The 9,779-nt window shown below is 26.7% G+C and overlaps 1 long non-coding RNA gene across 1 annotated transcript; it reads left to right on the forward strand.

The window, feature by feature from the left end:
- The first annotated feature begins 4,813 nt into the window (after positions 1-4,813).
- Positions 4,814-5,914, forward strand: LOC126551380 (uncharacterized). The gene is made up of 2 exons (XR_007605277.1): positions 4,814-5,643; positions 5,741-5,914. It is a non-coding gene; the product is annotated as an uncharacterized LOC126551380 (long non-coding RNA).
- The last annotated feature ends 3,865 nt before the right edge of the window (positions 5,915-9,779 follow it).

Consider the following 9,779-nt stretch of genomic DNA (forward strand, 5'->3'; position numbering starts at 1 on the left):
CAATAGAAATTAATTATGATTAAATTAAATTAAAATTACAGAAGCCTCCTTCCATACCAACATAAAAAATTGTATCATTTGTAAAAAAACTATCATCCTACAATATAGACGATTATTAGTAATTTTACATATAAATACACAATACAAATTATTGGTATTAATCATTAAATAATTTAATTAAAATTTATAAAAATTAACAATAAAAAATAAAATTATATAATAGAGTAGGTACAATGAAATTGGTTATTTATTTATTTATTTATTTACATCACGGGCCATTGCCTCTTTGGGTCTAATATTATATCTATATAGTACCTATCCGTATTGACTATAAAATATAAATACTTAATTATGTAGGTAAATTTAATTATTTATCATGTTAATATATTATTTTTAAATATTAAAATTATTTATACCAATAGGTATATATTTAATTATTTTAATTTTAAATTTTGAACGTAGTGATGAATGTATTGATTTTACAATGATGTGGGTGTGTTTTTTTTTGTCTGTGTATACATCATAACTTGTCGAAATAATGCTTCAATTTCAAACTTCAGGAGTGGTTTCTAATGGCAAAGTGAATATTTTTGGTGCATTATAGAGGTCAAAAGTAAATATTTTCAACGGTTTTCAAACAAATCGAGAAAAACAAAAGAAAGTAAAGGAAAAACGGAAATTTTTACGCAAAACCAGTTTTCGACAAAATCGATTTTTTATATGGTTGTAACTCAAAAACTAATCTCTTTAAATACTGGAAATTTCCACCAAATGTTTATATTAGTGTTAGCTATATACAGTGTTTGAGCTATTTGTAGACAACTGAAATTTACGATTTTTCTGAGAATTTTTTTTTTGAAATGTCGATAAATTTTTTTGACTGAGTCAAAATACTTGAAAATTGAATACGTTAGTTTTATAAGTTCAAAAGTTAGTCTCCCAGGGCCAGTGCCTTATGTAGCCAGTGGTCGTTGTTGCCAAAATTAAATAAAAAATAATTTTTTATGTGCAATCAATAAGTATATAGATGTGGCCACTCTAATTCTAAATCCTGGTGATATTTTTAAAATCCCAGTTCGCCCCTGAGTCTTACCAATAGTAATTCAAAAATTATAAGAATACATAGGCACAATTTTTTTTCATTAACATTTGAAGTTTAAATATAAACAAAAATTCGTCAAAATCATGAATATTTACAAATTATTTTGTAGGTTTAATTCATAAAAATTTTTGTTAAGTAGCTTAAGTAACTAAGAGTTGAAAATTGAATATAAGATTTTCCATAAGTTTGGCTTACAATAATTATAAAAAAAACTTAAATTTTGGTGTATTCAGGCGATTAAAACATCAACCATCTTTTTCACCAACCACTGGAAATTATATCCTAAGCTGACAAATCATCTCCGTTCAGAATCATTTTTCGTATACAATGATACCTATCATTGGGTTCAAATTCAATAATCAATATACATCCATTATAGTGATCGAATATACAGCAGAGCGTTACTCACTTGACCACTCTTGTTTTTACTTACTGGCTACTGCAGTTATTATTATAATGTTATATCATATTTTTCATAAAAACTTCATTAATACAGATAAAACAATTTAAAAACAAACTTGAATACTTGAATAATATAAAATAGTTATAGGCAATACCTATATTTAATAAAAAAAAATAATAATAATATATTGTATAGGTTCTGAATGTTCTGATGATTTATTTTTTCTTACATAAATTAAATGAATATAATACATGTATATTGTATACTGTATAGGTATATGATTAACAGGAGCAGTGGTGTTATTGTGTTATGTGGTAGGGAGTATAGGTAGTATAGCTGTGTGAACTGTATTATCATACATTTTTTACTTCACTGTACGTATCTATACATTGGTACATTATACAACTATTGTAGGTACTACACTGGTATAGTCTACAGTCTACACATACCCATTATAATATAAATAGCGCACAATTAGGTACTAACAATAACTACTATTCCTAGCAAAACTATTAGCTCATATATTACTCTTTCATAAAAAACTATTAAAATTATTATGATAAATATTATATAAATAACGTAAAAGTCCAATATTAATTAACTTATCATAGATTATATTTCTATAATTCTTTACATGAATGAATTTAATGCCAAACCATATTGTAAACTTACCACATATTAAAAAAAAACATTTTATCAAATAGTTATCTGAAGATCCCTAAAAGAAAATTGTTTGTTTTTATAAAAATTTCTATTTAATATTATTCTTCATAAATTAATTTTTATATGTATTTCTATGTATCTCTTTTTGTATTTGTTCATATATACTTCTTAGTTATTTATATTATTATTCATGTTGTAGTACTCAGATATAGTAGGTATATATCCTACTGCTTTTAACTGTATTTTATGGTTTTAGTGAATTACTATGTATATTTTTATAAATATATAAGTAATGTTTACTTTTTCTTATGTTTTAATAGCCCTAAGATTCCACACACATGTTCTCAGTAAGTCCCATCATTCTTATGAGAAATTCCAAAAAAATAAAAATAAAAAAACAAACAAACAAATAATAAATGGTAGGTTCTAATTCAAATACCCATTTTTTATTAATTCTGAATGGTAATTTTTAATGTAATAAAAAGATATATATTTTAGGTAATAATAGATGTAACTTATTAAAATTGATAATGAGTTTATAGTGAATTAATATACCCAATTTGAGAGTATAAAATAGATATACAGAGAATCACATTCACTAACTCATATATTTAGGTATACACAATACAGTATATATAGTATACACCTATATATAGTGGCGTAGCCTGCAGAGGCGGTAAATTAACGGGTTATAATCCCCTCCTAAATATTTTTTATTTTATGTAAAACATACAATCATTTTAAGACATACCTAAGTATATTTATTTGTTTATAATGAAAATTTAAGCCCTCTCCCACCAAAATATTTTTCTGGGTACTCCACTGCCTATATATAAACATTATACATACAGAGTACAGACAAACAAATACTGCATGTGGCGTGGTAAACCGTCATGATGCACAAGCATAGTTCCAAGTGGGGGGGTCGATTGTGTCGATGTACAACATAGGTATATTTCAGTACCTACCCATTCTTTATCAACTCTATAAAATAGGTATATAATATATATATATATGATTATTATGTGACTGTATGTATTTTAATTTTTAATTTTTGTTTTATGTTATTGGTAAAAAATTATATTTTTTTAAATCGTATTCAATGCTATTTAAGTCTAGTAATTATATCATTATTATACTTACATTAGGTACGCATTTAATAATAATTTGGTAGAAAATACAAAGATGTTTTTTCATGATTACTTAAATTTATGGAATTTTTTTTAAATTAACATCTTTAATAGTAAATTTGTTATTATGAATATGAATAATGTTAAGTATACAAAACAGTTGTTAACAAAATTATTACTGTGAAAATTCCAGTATAGGTAGATACCCTTTTTTAAAAACAACAATATTTATAGCTATGATAAGTATATTTTGGCTGTAACAACCATAAAACAACTTACAAAACTGCAGTTTTGTTGTATTTAATTATACAACTAAGTTATTTTTTTCGTGTATATTGTATCCAACCACCCCACCCCATAATAAATGTCCACCATGACGCCTAAGAGTCATAAAATACCGTTCACCCATGACTGTAGACATAGGTACATATCTCACATATATATTAAACTGATCGAGTAGGTGTCTTCTTTATGTTATATATGATATAGGTATACAGGGCCGGATTTACGCCTATAAGCCCGTGAGCAAAATTTGTAATAAATGGAAAAAAAAATCATATAAATATTTACAACATTTTTTTTTCTTGGAGCAGGGGCTGCAGCCCTCCCCGAAATTTTAAGAAAATTGAAAAATTATTTTAATGGTCTATGAAAAACGCTACAAGTCTTACATTGTATTTTACTGATTTTAAATTGTCATAGCTTTTTTATTCGCTATATATTAATAATACTTCGGCATCATCGCATGTTACACTTCTGGAAGAACCTAGGTAAACCACCGCAGTGAACAAATTGATAGCCTCCTCCGAAGAAAAATCCTGGCTACGCCACTGAAGGGTGGCATGTTTAAAAGGACCTATAGGGTGGCACCTGTTCTAAATCCGTCACTGGCATATATATATATATAGTATATCAGAACATATAATAATATACACTTATTTATGTGTATTATAATACATTATCTGTTTAGTATATATTTTTAATAATTATAAAAAAAAAAAAATATAAATTTAATATTGTACCTTTGTAAATTGTACAAAAATAAAAATATAATAAAAATAACATAATACAAAATTATCTAATCATATAAGTAGGTATACCTATATACCTAATAGCTATATTATGATTCTGCTATCGCTGTGATAATTTACAATATAGCCTATATATAGGTAGGTATATGTCAGTATAATAATATATCAATACCTACAGAGTAAGTATTTATTATTTATCCGTTATTATTATTTTAAAATATGTGATAATAATATAGATAGGTATATGTACGAATATAGTATACCGTCTCGTCGGTCTGTCACGCTCAGATGAGGGGTGGATGTGTGTTTACTTAGTAATATCATTGCCATCATCGCCAATAGTTACGGAGCGGCAAGAGGGGACGACTGTATATTGATTTTTCTATTCCGAAAAGGGCGTGTCGGTGTCGATTCCGGCCGTACGTTACACGAGCGCACACGTCTATAATACGCGTATAATACCTATGGGCTATAATGATGCGCGTCGCGGCAAACGCGCACCGTGTGTGTGTGTGTGCGTGTGCTTAAACGTGAAATCGAAAAGCGCGAAAAAAACAACGTTGCCACCGCCGCCGCGCGCCGACTCATCGTCGAACGGCGCCAATCGCCAAGCCGCTGCGGTTGGCAGCCTGCAGCTTAATTACACGAGACGTAATACTATATACCTACTATTTTTTTATTTTATTTTATTTTATTTTTTTTTCGTTATAGCTGGTTGATCCTCGATTTATTTAATGAAATATCGGAACATTTATAACTACAAAATATATAGGTAGTGTCTAAAATCAGATATAATAATACATATAATAATATATAATATATGTATTTTATTGTTTGTATGGGCATAAATATAAAACTATTTTATAATATTATAATCTAAGATATATTTTAAATCTTAAATACCTACCTATACTTATAAGTTATAATATATTATAGAGGTATATAGTATGTTTATTATTCGACATACTCATAAAGGTAATGCGATAATTATTGGCAATTACCTACTGATTTTTATTGTGGTCGTGATCGGGATTCAGAAGTTCAGACTCCAGGAGTCCAGAAGTTACAACAGCGGTGGAATTGGTATTATAAATTATAATATAGGTGTATATCTATAGTAATTCCAAAGACGTCCTTTGTAGATGTAATTAAGTGCAACCGGCACCTGAAGGCTAAAACAGATATACCTACCATTCCCAATATTATAATATATTTATATATTGTCGGCTAGTATATTTTTGTACTGCAGTGGTAACTAGTGATCTATTATATATTCAAATAAGGAAATCTGCAGAGATGAGCATAACTTATTAAGTAATAAGAACCTATACTGGCTATACTTATTTATATTTTTTTACATACTTTGTACTTTTTATACATAAACCTATATGAAGTTGTCACTTGTTTGTAGGTAGGTAGAAACCAACCGGCAAGTGACAACCACCAGAATGAGCCAATACATATGTCATAATATTGGTTATATATACACCTATACCTAAATATTTTGTGAAAATTTCAATTTATGTGGTTATTATTGTTTTTGTATTATAATAAAATAAAGAAATCGTTATTTTATGTACGAATATCCAATTTTGTCAAATTTTAAAATTCAGACTCTCATAAAAATATAATATGTAAAATTGATTTGCTTAACTTTATTTTTTAATAATTATAAAAACTTATGAAGACCCTTTGAATATTATATTTTCAAATCTTATATAAATAATATGAAAAATAATTGTTTACAAATGTTGTAACTTACCTATTCTCAGGGTATATTATTTAATTGGTATCAATGTAAACAACTTAAGGGGTTTTTGGCCGAACATTTTGTTATCGACGTTCATGGAAAAAACTAAAAACATCGAAATTGTTAAATGTCTATTAATGAGCTCAACAAAATAAAATAATAATATTTTGGGAAATTTTATCCATGTAAAAAATGCTAAAATAAACATTAAGTAAATAATCTACCCAGACTGTACCTGAAAAATATACAGCCTAAAACCGCCACTAATAAAATATTATAATATTGCAGTAAGTCAAGTATAGGTAGGTTACCTAGTAATGTAAATAACACGACGATTATATTACCATTTACTACCATTATTTTTTAAACGATTTTAAAATTATGATTATAGGTATATTATAATATTATGCTATATACATATTTCTGCTATAATGAACGAATGAATCGATTAAAAACTACCTATTTAAAATACAAATAAATCGGTTTGCGTTAGTTTAAGTACTTATACCGTACCTATATACGGTTTACAATAATACTATTCCTACAACACCGAGCGTACACGTTACTGAACGTATCTAGGTAGGTATATAGGTACGGTTTCATATATTATTATTTATAATAATTAATAACTTAGCTATAAATGTGTGATAAATACCTTACTATATTCAATTGTGTACAGCTATGGTTTGAGTGTTAAAGTACATTATATTCTGCGTACGTATCTGATGGCTGATTAGTATTATCTATAAACCTATTATTTGAATAGACTCAATACATACGCGGTAATGAAATAGTGCATTAGTTCAATAATATAGATATAGTATTATACTTATGGATACAATTACTATTGCACCATTGATTATAATTATAACATTTACATAGTATTCATAATAAATGGTACTATTAATTGTTACATATGCTATATATTAAGCTCATTTTTTTATGACATTTTATGTTGTGCCAAGACAATTTCAGTTACGAGTAACGACACTCATATTATACATTACATAGGTATTTATATTCCACATGAGTCATGAGTAACAAGGAGGAAGGATAGTTGCCCCTACAAAACCAAAAATGATATTTCCATTTTCCATAGGTAACTAATTTATTATTATACTGAAAATACATATCATACTACAATAATAATTTTACATAATTATATAAATAGTAAATACTGATATTATTTTAAAGTCTTATTTATTATTGACAAATGTAATCGAATAATAGATAAATTTTAATAGCATTAATAACTATATACTCTGAGTTACCAAAGACCGCAACTTCACAGTTATCACTGCGTATCCAAATAATACCGTGAGACTGGCGTGTGGATTTAGACGCAGTGGCGTAAATCATTGGGTGGTGCAAATGTAGCAATTGCACCACCAAAAAAATCATAAAAATTTGCATACCTACAATCTACATATAATTTCTAATTTCAAAAGTATACATTTGTTTTACAAATTACAAGTACCTATCTATGTAAAAAAATTAATTTTAGTACAAGTGCCGTACTGTCGTTTTATATCTATATTTTAAATCCTATTTCAAACATGTTTAAAATTTAGTAAACATTTTTTCGACCATAATATAAATTATATATTAGTAATAATTGATGAATATGATTAATTTGATGCAATATTATGTTTTAAAAGAAGACGTCGACTCAGTTTAAAATGAAAAATTATTTGTTTTTTTTTTGTTATATAATAATAAAGTTGTTAAGTACTACTAAAATAATTCAATACGTCTTATATTTATTAATCATAATAAAAAATATGTTTATACATAATATATAATGTTTATTGGGTGGAGATTTTCAAAATTAAGTTAGTATTGGTTAGAAAGACGTGTTTTGGTCGTGACTGGGTTGCAGTCTTTCGTAGAACGAAGTATATATATATTTTTAATATATTACACCAATAATTTAAGCAATGTGATAAATACGTGTATTGATTTTATTGTGTGTTTTTTTGGAGTTTCATCTTTTGGTGCAGTAAAAATGTTCAAGTTATAAAATATTAGATAGTCTTTTAGTATAAATAAGACTTGATTTTTTTCACCAAATATTTTTTACACGATAATTTTTTAAATATTTTAGTTTTCTTGCTATTTTTTAGTGTTTATTTCAATGCACATAACGATTATAACGTATATAAATTGTTTGCGGTGCAAAGAATACGTTCCATTGTATGACTTCATGTGAATGAGCCATGAACGTGTTCATTTCGGAACATTTGAATGTATTCGATTTTCGATTATTACTACCTAACGACTTTTTTCGTTCATTTAAATTACAACAGGGGCAGATTTAGGTGTGTGGTGAGTGGTGACTCGAGGACTGAATACATTGTGGGGGCTTCTTATACATCATAAATAAGAAAATATATTTCTTTACTTATTATATACGTATAATTATAATATTATAAACGATATAAACTTGTGGGAGCGCCCCAAATTTGTAGATATCAGTCTTACAATTTGTAGCAATTTAATATACAGATTTTTTTTTTAATAGCAATCAAAAAAAAAAAAAAAAAAATCAATTGAATAGCATAAGTTACATGATTTGTTTTTCAATAATTGTTACTTATGCAATTTAGCTTTAAACTTTCCAAGATTTTTTTATCATACTTATTTTTTAAACAGTTATCCGCGCTTAAATCTAACAACAAATCGACGAGAGCATGAGATCGTGGTATGTTATAACAATGCTAACAAAAAACAACTATTATTCTTATTTCTTACAAAATCAAAAACTATTAATATTTAATTAACAGTTTAACTTGGTGTCTTGGTCGATTTCCATTCAATTTTAAAATTTTCTATGAGTTGTATTTATATGAACTCAATCTAATCAAAATAATCAGGTTATCTTGAATATTTAAAAACTAAATTCAATTTTTTTTTATGAAACATACTATTCAATAAGAATTTTTTTACTAATAATTGTTGGAAAAAACCCGTAGATAATTAAAAATAGACACCTATATTTATTGGTTATACGGGGATACTAAGGGTGATATTTATGTGTATGATTGAAAATATTATTGATGAGAATTGAGTAGTGAGTAGGTTTGAAGGTAGAAATAATAATATTGTTGTCGTAATAAAATATAAATGGTAAAATAGGTACACTATAATAATTAGATTAGGTAGGTAACCTATTAGTTCTCTTGGAGTGTAATTAATAATCAGTAATCATACTTTTCTGTATTCACATCACTACGACTACGTATTACAATAAGACTAGAACTGAATTGAAATTCACAGTGGGACATATGCTGCGACTTACAGTTATAACTTATAATGATATAATGTAGGTACCTACCTACCTATCTTATTATCTACATCTATATGGGTCATCATTACTCAATAATAAATGAAACTATGTTCACATTGAGCATAATTAACGGGATGCTTATTATTGCTGGGATGTACATGTACTTAGAATTCCTTATTCCTTATTTTAGAATTCCTTCATTTACTTAGGAATGAAAGAAAGAACAGAAGGTACCTTTAAGGGTTTTACGAGTTGTTTATGATGGACGGTGGTTAATTAAATATTATTTTATAGTAATAATATAAATGTATAATTATGTGCAGTACAATATTGTAAAAATTTGAAATGACTTAACGGCTTAAGCATACTACATGATTATTTAATGGGGAATGTGTGAAATTGTGAAGTTTCTTA

Source organism: Aphis gossypii, chromosome 3 (assembly GCF_020184175.1).
Source record: "Aphis gossypii isolate Hap1 chromosome 3, ASM2018417v2, whole genome shotgun sequence".
Lineage (NCBI taxonomy): Eukaryota > Metazoa > Arthropoda > Insecta > Hemiptera > Aphididae > Aphis > Aphis gossypii.